The following is a 17,618-nucleotide window of genomic DNA, read 5'->3' as shown; positions in this document are numbered from 1 at the left end:
GCATTGGGTAAGTCTTAGTCTTGGTTGGACGGGAGGTTGTATGTAGCCTTTGCCTGTCCTTCCAAGCATATGAGTTATCCCGCTAAAGGGATCCCAGAGGAGTTGTTTCTGTCCAGATGCCCAGGCTGGGACTAGGGCCATAGTACTCCTCAAGGCAGCAATCTCACGGTGACAATCCTATTTGGTGTAAGTCATAGGACCTCCTCACTTCAGGGTTGACCCCAAAATAAATGCTTCCAGCAGGCACGCTAGATGTTAATGGTTATACCCAATGCCTATGCTAACCTTCTTACATCTGTAAGCAATAAAGATGTGGCCTTATTTGACTCAAAGTATTTTGTTTTGTCTGGTTATTCTCCAATAAAGTGAGGGTGGGGATGGGGAGTGGTCAGCACCTGAGTACACAAGCAGGTTTGGCCATATTAGTTAAATAATAAATCCATGTATGTTTTGCAATCTTCGTTGTTGTTTAGACTCTTCGTCCTCTCTCTTACACACAATAACAGGAAGTGGTACAATAATTTAAGACATCTTCTCTCATCAGTGTATATTAAATAGAACTACTTTGAATTATTCATCAAGATACTGTACTTTGCAAATGTATTATCAGACTGCTCTGTAATGGCTTTTGTAAACACCACCAGCATCAGTTTGCTTCAGTGGCTGAATATTTAAAAGAATGTGGGCTGTTTGATTCTTTCAAATGAACAATTTGCACACTAAATATATGAAAACATTCTGTCAGTCTGATGCTCAAAATCGCTGTGCAGATTGGAGCTCCGCAGAGATTTTAGACTGGGCATAGCTGGGCCACCAACAGGTAAAATGCAGTGATAGAAATCTTTCGCCTTGCTTCATAATTGACTTGAGGTTCATTGGAGAAAACATTTTGTTGGGATTTTTTCACACAGTGCTTCTAAAATGAATCATGGAATCATAGAATTGTAGAGCTGAAAGGTACCCAAGGGTCATCTAGTCCAACCCCGTGCAATTAAGAAAGAGTGAACTGTTGGGACCTCCCCTATTAGTTTTTTGTTTGGTTGGTCCGCGTTTCCCTATGTTTTTCCACATGTTCCCAAATTACAAATTGATAAGGAGAAGGGAAACCATCCAAAAATCCATCATAACTTTGGTCTCCAACCGCCTTCAAGGCTCCTGAGCATACTTAGAAGGTCCAGTGCTTGTAAGAATTCCCAAAACTGTAGTTCCTATTTACCTGTTCACAAGAGTTTCACTCAGCAATAAAATGCCTCAAGCATACTCAGAATCATTAATGACAGACAGGAATCATGGGCACTCAGGTCTTCTTCTTTAAGCCTTCTTGGCTACTGATTCCCCTTTTGCTTTAGCAATTTCAGGAGAAAAGGAACGAGGGAAGCCAGCTGTGGGGATGGCTGATAGAGAGCTGGCACCAAGTCATCCTGAGTAGAACATGACTCTAATAGCTTGGGATTTTCCAAACTGCTGGACTTCAGATTCCAGTCACTGTTTCCCCACCCCCCAAAAAACCCACCACTTTGTTATTTTTAGGAGAAATTTTAGCATTTATTTATTGTCAGCTGAAACAGTTTCTACAATCAAAACCCATGCAAAGGAATACTGTGGAGATTTGTTATTATGAGGTTAATCACTTTCTTTTTGGGCACTAGCTTAATCTCTTTCTAAGGTATGGAATGTCTTCCCTTGCTTAGTTCACTGCAGTGAACCAAGGCACAATACTCCAGCAATTACAAACGAGCTTGATGCCTCTACAATCAAACTCTAGCACTCTTTACTGCACCAAGGCCTGATTCACACATAAACTCTAAGTTGCAGTTTACTTAACAAACCACAATTTCCCCACAAGTTGCCCTACAGATGACCAAAAAACCAGTGACTTGTTTCTCTAAGGTTTGCTTTGTTTCCAGCTGCTCTTAGGAGTTTGGTAAGTGGGTGAGGTGGTCAAACAAATCCTGGTTAAGGAAGTGTGCTAGGATCCCATGCAAGGCCAAACAGAGTTGAAACAAGCCAAGGTTCATTAGCCAACAACAAACCACAGCTTCAGATCCTGGTATGTTGACAGTAAACAAATCAGTTTACCTGTTGGGCTGGTTCTATTCATAACACTAAGCCATGGTTTAATGAATGCATAGTTATGTTTGAACAGGGCCTAGGAAAGTGCTTTTGTTAATTAGGAAAAGATTTTTTGTTTGTGGCTTTGAACAATAGCTAGGAGCATAAAAAATGTGTGGACATACCAATAGGAAAAAGGTCGGGAAGAGAGCAAATTTGAACCTGCCTGCCGTTAAGATAGAGAATACGTGACTTTATCATTATGCACTACTCCTATCAGTTAACCCCATTTAAAATTTAGTTTTATCACAAAATTTTAGACCATTTTATTTTTTAAAAAAATTAAACAACATACACTTGAGCACTAGGTCCTGTGGACTTGTTCCATTTCCATTGTTTTGTTTTTATGCTGTGCAGTTTTACCTGTGTACCACATATGGTGAAAAGTTGCTGCTACATCTATATATTTTTATGAATAAATCCACCACTTTCCCTTCATTCTGCTACTGCCTTGTTTCTGTCCATTACTGTAACCAATTTGCTTTGTGATTTGCGCTAGGCATTTTCTCAAAATGGTTCGTAGGCTGTGTGGATATGACACCTATTTTCAAAATTGTTCCTGGATATTTTCAGTTGTATGGAGCTGCTGAAAGGCTTTTGCAGTTGCCCAATGCAACAAAGGGGGAAAGAAATTTGAATGGTGAAAGCAAACTGACATATCAAACTATTTCTAAACGACTATGCAATACAGAAGGTGGGGGGGGGGAGAGAGAGAGATCTGCAGATGGTTTTATCTGAAAATCCTGGTGCAAGTACATGAAACTAGGCCACAATGCTTGGCAGTGTTAAACATAATACTTAAGATTTTGTGCAAGGACTGCAGAGACAAGTAAAAAGATAATAAGGAGACTGGTGAGATAGATTAAATATTTAGAAAAATGTTGGGACTACACAAAGGGAAAAAGAATGCTAAAAAAATCTCTTGCTTTTGGCATCAGAGAATTTTTTTATGTCACTGATTTTAGCATTTTAGCCCAGCCCTCTGCAAGTGAACTTTTTGTCAAATCAGCAGCACAATGCTACACATATCTTCCCTAATGAAGGTCATATTGAGTTCAATGTGTCTTACTCCCAGGAAAATGTGCAGAGGACTGCAATCATGGGGAATATGTTTCCTGTTTCTGTTGGACTGAGGGTGTACACAATTTGAGTAGCACAACTAGTACAGAAGCACTCTTACTACACTCTGTTCAAATGCACCAACCTCTGTCTCTGGGTTCTCAGTGTTTGTAGCATAAAGCAACTCTGCACACTTATGCTTGGGTGTGATTGGTGACATCATGGAACCCCCCCCCCCATGTGGAACAGGTTTTTTGACTCTCTTAAAATTGTGTCCGTGTCTTTTATTCATGGATAAATAATAAGTATATATACAGCACTGGATTTTACTTTGTTTTGTCTAAGTGCATACAGCTTGCCTGGAACACTGAGAAAAGGTGCAAGGCAGCTGATTGGATCTGTTCTCAGGTTTCTTGCTTTTTTACATGCTCAGTTTAGGAGGGAACTGAGCTCAGCTCACTTCACTGCAGCAGCGGGTGCAGTGGGGTGGCATGGCTGCACCACTTACCTCACCTCCCTCTGGCCAAGTCACTGCTGCATATTGGGATGGAGAGGCAGAAGTGCAAGGTGCCACAAATTATGGAGGCTAGGCTATCTCTGCTGTGGTAGAACATTAAAGATTTCTGACTTCCAGCTATTAAATGATTGCCACAATATAGCTTCCCCTCCCCACCACATGAATTAGGCTGTTGAAATGAAGAAAGCTAGCCTTCTGTGTGAAACGACTGTGAACTCAGTTCAGTTTTGGCACCGAAAACAAATTCCTAGGCTTAGAATATGTTGTTGTTTAGTCGTTTAGTCATGTCCGACTCTTCGTGACCCCATGGACCAGAGCACGCCAGGCACTCCTGTCTTCCACTGCCTCCCGCAGTTTGGTCAGACTCATGTTTGTAGCTTCGAGAACACTGTTCAACCATCTTGTCCTCTGTCGTCCCCTTCTTCTTGTGCCCTCAATCTTTCCCAACATCAGGGTCTTTTCCAGGAAGTCTTCTCTTCTCATGAGGTGGCCAAAGTACTGGAGCCTCAGCTTCAGGATCTGTCCTTCCAGTGAGCACTCAGGGCCGATTTCCTTAAGAATGGAAAGGTTTGATCTTCTTGCAGTCCATGGGACTCTCAAGAGTCTCCTCCAGCACCATAATTCAAAAGCATTAATTCTTCGGCGATCAGCCTTCTTTATGGTCCAGCTCTCACTTCCATACATCACTACTAGGAAAACCATGGCTTTAACTATACAGACCTTTGTTGGCAAGGTGATGTCTCTGCTTTTTTTACATGCTTAGAATATATTCAGACGTAAGTTCTTCTGTGGTAGCAATGCTGCAGTGGTGCTGCAATGAGGGTCCACCAATGAGCATCTGAAGATTAGAACCTCAGCAATACTTCTAGAAGTGTTTCACTGATGCAAATAGATGGCTTGTCATATGTGGGAGCATGTCTACTTCACCATGGGCACCTACAATTAATCAAACGGTTCATGGGAATTTGCTTTAAACCTGTTTTAGAATACAATCATTTTTAAAAGCAAAAACAATTTCTGCTCCTGAATTCTGGTAATGGCATAAATTGACATGGCATATACACACAATTGTTCATGAAAATACTTTGGATATGCCAGTAAATATTTCTCATGGCTGTGCATAAGTGGAAGGCAGAGATCAGCATCCAGAAAGGCCTAATCAATTGGATAATATCATTTAGGGATACTGAATAAATGTATGAGTGGCTGCATGCAGGCCCTTTCTCGGCAACTAGGATCTGAAGGTCATGCCATTTATCATTATGAAGCAGTTTTCCCCCTTCTAAGATGCGTCATGATGGCATTATTATAATTTGAGTGCTCCTCTACAGTGATTATAAAGGAATATTGGTATTTGAATATAATTTTGCTTATATTTAAGAAAGTTAGCATGTGCTGCTGAATGTCACAAAGAAGGGAAGGCTTGAGTAATTATTGTGACGTTCCCTTTACTGAAAGTGCTGGCTTATTTTATCAGTCCATCAAGTCAGATTTAACATTACTTGATATTTACCTATCACCTATGCTGATGCACATTGCAGCTCAAATATTCTTTTTCTCCTTTCCTGCTGCATTATTATGATTCAGATTTTGTCCATCTAACAGAGGCATTTGAATACGCATGACTATCACTAATTGCGTGTGTCAGTCTCCCAGTTCATCTTACTAAAGATGTGTAAATGATTACTGTTGGAATCTAGTGTGCCATAACTTGTACCAGTTGTTTTCTGTGGAAAAGAATACTTCACAAAATAATTTTCACGTGTTTGGGACTATAATGGACTCATGATAAATAAATAAAATAGTCTCCTTGGTTTATAATTTGTGAAAAACAGAACAATTTCCACACTATCATCATGCTTCCTTGAGAACTAAAAGTTGGCTTTCCAGCTTTGCCCTGAATCTTAAGTGTAGGCAACCTATGGTGAATGAAAGTGAAAGGGTCTCCTTACTGTATATCTTCAAACCTAAGTGAGGTCAGTTTGACAATGAGTCCTGCTCCTTGTCAAAAAATGCCACATGATCCATTGATAGCTGGCCAATGAAAGCAAAAATTACCAGTAATGAAACTTAAGAGTACAGGAAAATGCTTTTGCTGAGTCATACCAATGACCCGCCTAACTCAGTATTGTCCACATAATGACAAATAGTGGCTCTCTAGGATTTGTCATGGGACGCGGGTGGCGCTGTGGGTTGAACCACAGAGCCTAGGACTTGCCGATCAGAAGGTCGGCGGTTTGAATCCCCGCGACGGGGTGAGCTCCCGTTGCTCGGTCCCTGCTCCTGCCCACCTAGCAGTTCGAAAGCACGTCAAAGTGAACATAGATAAATAGGTATCGCTCCGGCGGGAAGGTAAACTGCGTTTCTGGTTCGCCAGAAGCGGCTTAGTCATGCTGGCCACATGACCCGGAAGCTGTATGCCGTCTCCCTTGGCCAATAAAGCGAGATGAGTGCCGCAACCCCAGAGTCGGTCACGACTGGGCCTAATGGTCAGGGATCCCTTTATCCTTACCTAGGATTTGTCAGGAATCTTTTCCCAGCTGAGCCTGTACAGGGTGGATCCTGGAGCATTTTGTATATAAAGCATGTGGTTCACCACTGAACCAAAGCTAGGGATGGGATATGCAGTCAATTCCATATCACTGTCACTCAGTCAGAGGTCTATTCCATGACATTTGTCCTGTTTAATAACATTTCATCCTGTTCCATTCCATTATATGCATTTTATATGCACTTTTAAATAAATCATGCATTTTTTTAACATTTCAATACATTCACTAGTAAAATATGCATTTGGTACCCAACTTTTGGGGGAAAATATGCATTTTTGTGTGGACTTATTGTGCACACAAAATGCAGGGAGCCTTGAAATCTGACTTTGAGTTGCATTCTAGTCCACAAGCATGCTCGAGAAAGGCAAATCAAGTTGGCCCATTGTAAAAAGGAGACCAAATAATTTTCTCCCCCCGTTTTCTTTTCCCTTCCCACTTGGTGGTCTTTGGTGTGGCAGGCAGTTGACCATCCAAACCTTATTCAGAGAGGTGCTGTGGTGACCGTTTGAGCACTAGCTGAAATAAGTCTCTTACGTGGCAAGGTTGGAAGCATCCTTTAATTTGTAACACATTTGGTGTTCTTTACATTTTGGTCTCATGGTAAGTTACTGCCAGAAGCAATAGCTGTATAGGTCCCACCATACAGCCCATTTTATGGTTATTATGTAGTGGTAAGTCTTTGAAGCACTAGATATAAAATCTAATAATTGCTGTAGCACATGAGGGATTTGGTCCCTGGGAAGTGGAGGGGGATCTTTGATCTTACTTGCATAGCTTTAGTGAGAGGGAAATATCCTTAAGTTGGTAGTGGATAATGATGCCTCTCCTGGTGGATTTGGAACAGGGTTTCCCATACTTGGATCTCCAGCTGTTTTTGGACTACAGTTCCCATCATCCCTGACCACTGGTCCTGCTAGCTAGTTATGATGAGAGTTGTAGTCCAAAACCAGCTGGAGGCCCAAGTTTGGGAAATCCTTGACTAGAAACAGTGGGGGCAGTGGGCTAAGGTTTGTTTGTTTGTTTGTTTGTTTGTTTGTTTGTTTGTTTGTTTGTTTTAAACACACTAGCAAACACATGATAAGGGACATTATCATAGTTCAAGGACAGATCTCAGCAAGGCAAAAACACTCAAGGGAAGAGATGCAGTAGGGTTGGGCTGGTGAGGGACATGGCATGGCCTGGGGAGAGTCCTAGGGGCCATATACAGAGGCTTGTTGGGGAACCCTTTTGGTCTTTCTGGGCCTGTGGTTCTCCACTCCTGATCTACATTGCCTGATCTGTCACTTTCATTTAGCAGGCATTGAATCCTAGAAGGCCATTTGCCAAGGATGTTTGCTCTCTCTTATCCAATTATATAAATTATTCTCATAATTACAAGTTTCCAACCACTGCACCAACCATCTTTAGCTATGATATATGTGGTGAAGTCTTACAGCTCCAGCTCTGTTTGATTTGGTGAATGGAAGCCAACCCTGACACTCCCATATTTAGCTTCCTTAAACTATTCAAGGGGTCCTGCTCTATTTTCTATCATGCTGATTCTCATAAAATGTTACAATACTTCAGTTTGACGGGTTAGTAATGTAAGCATTTTGATCTATCTGGTAAGAAACACTTATGGGGTGTTTGCAGAATAATGAACAAAGCAATTGCTAGATGTTTAGCTGAATATAGCTCCCATCTGTATTTGAACAGCATGACAGCTTTCTCTTATGCAGAGGTCACTAACCCTGCTTCCTGAGTGGTGCAATATGCTGAGTGAACACAGTTCCTCCCTTTCTAAACAACTTTTGCATCAAACTACAAATAAAATACCGTATTTTTCGCACCATAGGACGCACTTTTTCCCTCCTAAAAAGCAAGGGAAAATGTGTGTGCGTCCTATGGAGCGAATGCAGGCTTTCGCTGAAGCCTGGAGAGTGAGAGGGGTCGGTGCGCACCGACTCCTCTCGCTCTCCAGGCTTCAGGAAGCTATCTGCTAGCAGAGGGAGACCCAGCTCTCCCACCGCTAGCGGAGCGCTGCATTAATCCCGAAGCTTGGGGCGTGCGGAGCTCAGCACGCCCCAAGCTTCTGGGTGCCGGCAAGGTCTCCGCTAGCCCTGGGAGAGCCCCGCGACGTCGCACGGCTCTCCCAGGGCTAGCGGACCACTGCGCTAATCCCGAAGTTTGGGGCGTGCGGAGCTGAGCGCGCCCCAAGCTTCTGGGTGCCGGCAAGGTCTCCGCTAGCCCTGGGAGAGCCCCGCGACGTCGCACGGCTCTCCCAGGGCTAGCGGACCACTGCGCTAATCCCGAAGCTTGGGGCGTGCGGAGCTCAGCACGCCCCAAGCTTCTGGGTGCCGGCAAGGTCTCCGCTAGCCCTGGGAGAGCCCCGCGACGTCGCGCGGCTCTCCCAGGGCTAGCGGACCACTGCGCTAATCCCGAAGCTTGGGGCGTGCGGAGCTCAGCACGCCCCAAGCTTCTGGGTGCCGGCAAGGTCTCCGCTAGCCCTGGGAGAGCCCCGCGACGTCGCGCGGCTCTCCCAGGGCTAGCGGACCACTGCGCTAATCCCGAAGTTTGGGGCGTGCGGAGCTGAGCGCGCCCCAAGCTTCTGGGTGCTGGCAAGGTCTCCGCTAGCCCTGGGAGAGCCCCGCGACGTCGCGCGGCTCTCCCAGGGCTAGCGGACCACTGCGCTAATCCCGAAGTTTGGGGCGTGCGGAGCTGAGCGCGCCCCAAGCTTCTGGGTGCCGGCAAGGTCTCCGCTAGCCCTGGGAGAGCCCCGCGACGTCGCACGGCTCTCCCAGGGCTAGCGGACCACTGCGCTAATCCCGAAGTTTGGGGCGTGCGGAGCTGAGCGCGCCCCAAGCTTCTGGGTGCTGGCAAGGTCTCCGCTAGCCCTGGGAGAGCCCCGCGACGTCGCGCGGCTCTCCCAGGGCTAGCGGACCACTGCGCTAATCCCGAAGTTTGGGGCGTGCGGAGCTGAGCGCGCCCCAAGCTTCTGGGTGCTGGCAAGGTCTCCGCTAGCCCTGGGAGAGCCCCGCGACGTCGCGCGGCTCTCCCAGGGCTAGCGGACCACTGCGCTAATCCCGAAGTTTGGGGCGTGCGGAGCTGAGCGCGCCCCAAGCTTCTGGGTGCTGGCAAGGTCTCCGCTAGCCCTGGGAGAGCCCCGCGACGTCGCACGGCTCTCCCAGGGCTAGCGGACCACTGCGCTAATCCCGAAGTTTGGGGCGTGCGGAGCTGAGCGCGCCCCAAGCTTCTGGGTGCTGGCAAGGTCTCCGCTAGCCCTGGGAGAGCCCCGCGACGTCGCGCGGCTCTCCCAGGGCTAGCGGACCACTGCGCTAATCCCGAAGTTTGGGGCGTGCGGAGCTGAGCGCGCCCCAAGCTTCTGGGTGCTGGCAAGGTCTCCGCTAGCCCTGGGAGAGCCCCGCGACGTCGCACGGCTCTCCCAGGGCTAGCGGACCACTGCGCTAATCCCGAAGCTTGGGGCGTGCGGAGCTCAGCGCGCCCTAAGCTTCTGGGTGCTGGCAAGGTCTCCGCTAGCCCTGGGAGAGCCCCGCGACGTCGCGGGGCTCTCCCAGGGCTAGCGGAGACCTTGCCGGCGCCCAGAAGCTTGGGGCACGCTGAGCTCCGCACGCCCCAAGCTTCGGGATTAGCGCTCCGCTAGCCGTGTCTAGGCTGCGGATAGCAGCCTGCTTCCCGGAGCGTCGGGCGCCCTGAAAGCAGAGCTCCCGGCGCTTTGGGAACACATCCGCAGCATGGGGACCCTTGCAGGAGCTCCCCGCAAGCTTCCCCACGCTGTGGATAGCAGCCTGCCACCCGGCGGGTGGGGCACCCTGAAGCAGAGCGCCCCTCGCGCCAGGCATACATCCGCAGCGTGGGGAGCCCTGCAGCAGTTCCCCACAAGGCTCCCCAAGCTGCGGATAGCAGCCTGCCGCCCGGCGGGTAGGGCGCCCTGAAGCAGAGCGCCCCGCGCGCTAGGCAGACATCAGCCAGCCCCACAAGCTCGGGGGACAGCAGGGAGGCGCAGCGCCACTATCCCGCTGTTCCTCGACCTGGTTCGGTTTCCCTGACCTGCTTTTGGGGGGGAAATAAAGGGAAATTTTTTTTCCTTTATTTCCCCCCCAAAAAACTAGGCGCGTCCTATGGTCCGGTGCGTCCAATCGTGCGAAAAATACGGTAGTATTTGTTTATATAAAATAATGTATCTAAAATATTTCAGAATGCCATTGTTGTGTACTGTAAATAATAGTAACAAAATTAACTTTTCTTGAGAAGATGTTGGACTATAGGTCTCCTCACTTGAATCTTCCACAAGTAAAAACATCTTTGTAGCAATGACTGTAAAATATTGATTCTGGATTGGATTATTAATTGACATAAAGTTAGGCATGTGCAAGCTCTTACCCCTTTATCTCCCTTGTTACTCCAACCCAATTCGGACATTATCCTCCATGCATTCATAACCACATAGAATGGGAGGGACAAGTTGGCAGGAAGGTTGTTGCAGTGTGGGCACACCAGCAGAGCCAATATGCTGCTCCTACTGCCTGCATCACGTTGACCTTCCTGCTGCCTCACTTCTCCCCTTCAATCTCCTGGTAAGCAGCAGCAGCACACTTGCCAGGAAGCCACCCTCATCCAGTGAGCCACCTTCTCAACACACATGTGAATACACATTTCTGCATGTGAGAAGGAGTGGCTGGATTGAAGTACGGTATTTATCTGTACCTGCCACATTCATTGTTCAGCTTTGCGAGAATTAAGATTCAGTTTTGATGTGCCTTCAGGGGAATGAATGGGAAGTCTGCCATGATGTTAGGATTTCAGATTCTAGCTCTCTTTGTTATTTTCCATCTACCATTTGATAGTGGAAGTAGAAAAATGTTTTTCCATTCTTCATTATTTCGGTATGATAATGTGTCCTGGCCATATTTCCAATCTGGCTAATCCCAGATGAGTCCCAGATAACTTCATATCAATGCTTTCTCAATCACTGTCCTCCAGTTTCTTAGATGTTTTCTTCTTCTTCTTCTTCTTCTTCTTCTTCTTCTTCTTCTTCTTCTTCTTCTTCTTCTTCTTCTTCAAAAGTGGTTTTCATTTTTCTGCTTTGGTCTCAGGGCACTCTATTTAGCATTTTGGTGGGTACAGGCTTTTGATCTTACCTTATTGTTGCGAGGTGTCAAAGGGTGGTATTCCTTTAAACATTTCTCCAGCCCCTGAAACCTCCCTAGCTTACTCAACTTCCTGATCCAAGAAAGCCTCGTGGGAGGAGTTACTTCCTGATGGGCTTTGATTGAAGTGTGGCAGCAGGGAAGGCTGCTGCTGATTTGTAGAATGAAAGAAGGGGCACTCGCAGACATCCCTTGGCCACAATAAAAGCAAGGTAAGCAGGCCAAAAACCCACCCGTGAGAATATAGCTGATTTCCCCCCCTCCCCTTTCATGATTTTTGAATGCAATGCCTTTCCTCATTAACTGATGGATAATGAGTTGAGGAAAAATGTGGGAGAATTTTCTGGCACACTGCTACTTCATGTATGCTGTGAGAAAATGTGGCCATTGCTGCTAACAGCCATTTTATAGAGATGCATTTTCCCCCCTGAGTTCTTTCGCAGAGAGGAAAATGCTGCTCTTGGATCCGTTTCAAGAGCACAAACAACATGGTTCACAGCAAATATATAAAGCACTCACTGCATGCTTGTTTGCAATCCTTGACCAAAGAAAGGTTTATAATTAGAGTAATTGTGCAGGAAGCCTTGACTTTGTCACTTATCTGCATAATGCATGTAAAGGCTGTAGTGTACTGCCGCTGTTAAGTCGAGCTGATTAATTGGAAGAACTGCATTGGTAATAATAGTCAAAGAAGGTGCAGTGGAGCAAATCAATATCCTTCAGAGGACATTCCTTGTCCTTTGGGAGTCTAGACCTTAACCAAGCTGTCACATTGCAAGCAAGGTGATTAAAATATCTCTGATTTGAGCTGATAATTTTATCCACTCATGCCTCTAATTCATAGCTGCAACACATCACATTTCAAAATGATACTTTACCTCCCAAACTTATTCTAAGCTCTGCACCTTATAATCGAAATTCTGCCTTCATGCATTTTTACAATCTCCTTCTGCAAATGTGTGGTATTTGCATGAACTTTACTTGCTGGTTGGTGTCACAGTTACTATGAAGCTGACTTATTCTCATGCTAGTGCATCTGACCAGGGAGTAGGTCCCTTTCTCTTTTCATTAATAGAAGCTTTCCTAATAAGAGCAAGTGTTTCTGTTTAGATGCGATCCCTCAAGATCATTTCACCAAATATCCCTCCTGCGGTTTAAGCGTTCTGCTGATTTACATGACAGCTTTCCCCTGGCTGAACAAATGGGGGGAAATGCCTTAAAATATTCATTCTTATAAGAGATTGGTCTTGGGCTTATTAAGATTTATAGGGAAGTCACTAGAAAACACTCTTGGGGTACTATGTGCATTACGTAGCAGAAGATGACAGTTCTGCAGTCAAGTGGCATTAGGTTAGGTAGAATTTGTCTTTCTAGCCCCAGGGAGCTCATAATGCTGCAGAAGGGTTCCCCACAGTTCTACATAGAATTCCTTCCTTAATGGTGACTGTACAAAGCTTAGGGCTGTCTCTTGAAATATGTATTTTAAAGCACCAACCTAGTGTGTTCAATTAAGGATAAGGAAACATGGATAAGAGGTTTAGCTGTGAGCACAAAGCAAACACAATGCTCCGCCCAATTATTTTGTCACTAGCTAGATGCAGAACTGTTGGTTTTTTTTAAAAAAAAAAAAGAGCTGCACTTTTTGAAGGAAAGACTGCTTTTCTGGTGAGCATGTGGAAGGCCTGCATGAGAGAAAGGGATTGATGAGTAGCTTGTAGCTTGTAGCTTGCTGCATTACTAGACAGTGAGACCACAGGACTGCCATTCTTGGTGCTTTTCTGAACTTTAGTTCCATCCTTGGACAAAATGTTTAGTAATTGGTTTGTGGGGTTAGTGACAGGCAGCATTCTGTATATTAGGTGGAATATAAACTGAAATCCATTGCCATAATTATCTCAGTTTAACAAAGATAGCCCTATACTGTTAAGGGCCTAATTTACTAACCTGTCAATGTTAATGTCATCTCATAGAAGCAAAATTCAGAGTTTGACATGAATGTAGAAATGTATTCTGGCCAAGCATGTCCAGTGGCCTGCTATATAGTTATCACAAGTAAACGTATTCACTAATAAAAGTGTGGATTAGTCTTAGACAGGTAGAGAACTCCCTCAGTCTCTTAATTTACTGGAATAATTCATTAGCGAGCACTTTCCACCCATGACAGTCACAGGTAAATCCCAGACTGGAACTGCTAATTAAAGTTGCAAGATGAAGGGGAGCTACTAATGAAATGCTAGACAACTGATGGAAAATGCAAGGGTAATCTTGTATATTTTTTTTAAGTGCCATTATTTATCTTCACAAATTCATAGATATATCCTGCAGACTTTGCAGTAAAATGTGCATGTAAGGATTAAGATAGCAGTAAATCTGCTACAGCTGTTGAATATTATGTGGTTTGCTAATTACAGTGGCATTGAAAATACAGGACTTTTTTTAAAAAAGTATCTAAGTATCTACAGCACTTCACAGAACAGTCAAGGACACCATCCAACTGTTATTAGACATTATCTGTGTACTGATGTAATATGCAACCCAGTGTGGCTCATCCTTGTTTTGAGAAGGAGCAGCACTAGGAGAAATGAAGCCAGGCATTGGACAAAATGGTGTTGGGCACAAAAAATGATGGATGCCAGCTTCATACATTGCTGATGACTTCAGCTTCGTAGATGACAAAATCATGCATTCCTCACCACTGAATGGCAGGGCAACTATTGAAAGCTTCTGCCTTTAGTTGCTTCTTCTACCAAGTCAGTTCAGATGTAAGAACTCCGCTGAAGAAAGTAATTCCTAATGTGAGTCATATGGAAGCAACAATCATTTGTAACCCATGTAAACACTGTAGCAAATCAGTGGTAAGAACTCTCTTTTTTGGCTCTAGTTTGCACCCTACATGCCTTTTATTTCCTTTTTCGTTAAGTGGCAAAAAGAGAACCTGAAGTCATGATCATCTTCTTTCCTTTCCTTTCCTCTAAAAGGGCAGAACTATTCTGATGCTGAAATTCAGTATCCCAGGGGACAAAATGGAGCATAGCATGTATTTATACATTTGATGCTTTATGTAAATACAAGTCATTCTCATGTTCCTCTCTTGCTGCTGGCAGAAATAATAGTGTACAGATCTTTAGTTTAATGAAAAAAACATAAATATTGTGAGCTGCCTTGAGTCCCTGTCAGGGGAAAAGGTGGTTATAAAACAGCAGCAGCAGCAGCAGCAACAACAACAACAACAACAAATCTATTACATGTCACGATATTTCCAGTGAAAGGCCAGGAAATGTACGGTTAACTCATTGGAAACTAAGCAGACCAGAACTACTGTTTCGATTCTTCAGAAAGATTATGGGCCTGGATGATTAAGAAATGGATACCCATATTACAGGATAACATGGGTGATTTGCTTCTGGGTCAACATGTTTCTGAGTGGGCTGTTAGAAATACATCCAGTGTATGTTGTGGCCTTCTATCCCTCACTGCAATTTAGGTACAGTATTAACTTTCACATATCTGCTCCATGTAATTGTGAGCACCGTATGCAAGCTGCTAATTGTAAGCCAAGTGTTCATACCACAGTAAATCTCGTAAGCTTGTTTGCAACACCTAGCAAATATTTATTTCTAAAGCTTTTACCATTTAAGGACTAATGGCAAGGACTGTGCCTACAGAATCATTAGCAGAAAATGTGATTATTGCAGCTTACACTGAAAATGATCTGAGCTCATATACTTGGCATATAAAGTAGCTGACCTTCTATTAAAAGTAATGATTGGTGGTGGTCATTAAAACAAACCTGATCAACTGGCAGGCATCTTCAGAATATCCTGGAAACAATTTGTCTTTTAATTCCTTTTGTGTGTGTTTGGTGTGTGTGTCTGTGTCTCTCTGTGTGTGTGATTTAGTGACACTTTCTCCAGTGTTCTTCCTCTCTCAGCTCTTTGTTAGGAAGTTGTTGTTTTTTTAGTCCAATGACCTTAATCATAGGAGCGCTTAAAGATATGTGGCTTTTTCATAAGCACAGAGATCCAGTTTTTTTAATATAGCACTTCTGTCACATCAGAAATGTTTGCTGGTGTTGTCTTTGTAAGGAGACCTTATCAAAGACTATATTTGAAAAATCAGTTGATACATGGAAGCTGTTATCAGCAGGGGAGAAAGTGGATTTCCCCCTTCCTAGGTGTAATATGTTGTACCGTCTTGCTAAAGCGTGAGAGACCTGACAAAAGTGCTTTATGTCTTGGGTATGTGTAAGGTGAACACCTCTGAAGCGGAGTAATAGCTCTACACCTGAGCAATCCCCATTTTCAATTAGATCGACAAAATGGATAGTTGATAGCATCCAAATGAGGCAGGTATGGGGAACATGTGGTCCTCCAGATGTTGGTGGACTGTAACTCCCTTCGTCTCTGACCATTGGTCATGCTTGCAGGGACTGATGGAAGCTGGAGTCTAACAAACTCTAGAGGAGCACACATTCCTCATTTCCTATATAAAGAACGGGGGACTTATGACTATGTTGCTGGACTACAAATCTCATTGTCCCTGACTATTTGTTATGCTGGCTGAAACTTATGGGGACTGGAACTCCAACATTGGGGGTGGGGGATACAAAGGGTCCCCATCCCTGATTTGGCTCCATTGTCAGGAGGATAGCTTCAATAAATTAATTATTATTTGGTAATATTTTATTATTATAACAAAACAAAACAAAAAACATTTGGTGTTCTGATCTCTAGTACATACAGTGTTCTGTGTGGCTTTTTTAATATATGAAGTGATAAATCAAATAATGTAGTGATAGTTGCAATTATCAGTTAATAAAGGTGATAAGTGAATAAGTTGTTCATTAGGGTCATTTTTTGAAAGAAGCCCAAAGGTATTTGAGACATTAGCTTAATTTTGCATAAAAGAGGGGGAAAACAATTAAATATTGATGTCTAATGGATTAAGTGCTTGTGAGGAGGTTCCCCCCCCCCCGCTTCTTCATCTTATTCATGTTCCACTCCACTCTTGAGGGAGCTTGGGGGGGGGGACAAAAAAAATTAAGAAGAGCACAACTAAAACAATTACACTACACATAAGCCTGATAATATCTTTGTTAACTTATGATCCAGGGCTAGAAAACATGTCCTGAAAGCCTAGGTGAACTAAAAAAAAAGTTTTAATAACCACACTTCTTCAAGGAGGAAATTCCACAGTCGGGGTCCTGACACCCAGAAGGCTTTTACTCAAGGCTACTGCACCATCAGCTATGCCTGTTGGCAAGATCACAAGCAGGGCCCCCTTGTATAGGCCAGTTGGCATTATGGGATGCCTCAATCTGTTAATACCTCCCACCACACTTTACTCACACCCAGTCACCTTTGGCATTTGTATTCTTAGCCTGTTTTTGGATCATTAAACCTGACAGAGCAATCACCTGCATATTAGTGGTCAAGCGCCGAGGGCCTTCTGGCGGTTCCCTCACTGTGAGAAATGAGGTTACAGGGAACCAGGCAGAGGGCCTTCTCAGTAGTGGCACCCGCTCTGTGGAATGCTCTCCCATCAGATGTCAAGGAAATAAGCAACTATCTTTCTTTTAAAAGACATCTGAAGGCAGCCCTGTTTAGGGAAGTTTTTAATGTTTAATGCTGTGTTATGTTTTTAATATTCAGTTGGGAGCCGCCCAGAGTGGCTGGGGAAACCCAGCCAGATGCGTGGGGTATAAATAATAAATTATTATTATTATCTTCCAGCCATGTGTCTTTGAGGTTTGTGAAACTGCCTTTTTTGTAGTGGCTGCCAAGCTCCAGAATTCCTCCCCCCTGGATGTGTACCTGGCACCTACCTTGTCCATTTTCATTGACATGTCTTGGTGCACCTTTTCACCCAGGCTTTGGGAGACGGCTGAATGTTAGCTTTTATTTCAGTATCTGATGCTCTACTGTTTTACCTAGAATTAGTAGGTAATTTATGCTTTTCAGTTTTCTATATGATTACATTTTTATTCTGTTGTCTATGCTTTGGTAACTTCAAGGTTAGATTACTGCAATGTGTTATACGTAGGGCTGCCTTTGGAGACAGTTCGGAAACTTCAACTAGTGCAGAATTTAGCAGCCAGGTTGCCCTCTGGAGCAAGACAGTTTGAGCATATTACACTGATCGTGGTCTGACTGCACTGGCTACCAATTAGTTTCTGGGCCCAATTCAAAGTCCTGGTTTAGACCTATAGAGCCTTAAACGTCTCAGGACTGC

General features: G+C 44.4%; 1 protein-coding gene across 2 annotated transcripts in view; it reads left to right on the top strand.

The window, feature by feature from the left end:
• Positions 1-17,618, top strand: part of NEGR1 (neuronal growth regulator 1) — a 457,176-nt gene that overhangs the window by 24,852 nt on the left and 414,706 nt on the right. The window lies entirely within an intron of this gene.

Source organism: Podarcis bocagei (assembly GCF_964188305.1).
Source record: "Podarcis bocagei genome assembly, chromosome: 5".
Lineage (NCBI taxonomy): Eukaryota > Metazoa > Chordata > Lepidosauria > Squamata > Lacertidae > Podarcis > Podarcis bocagei.
This window is presented reverse-complemented; position numbering and strand designations above follow the sequence as displayed.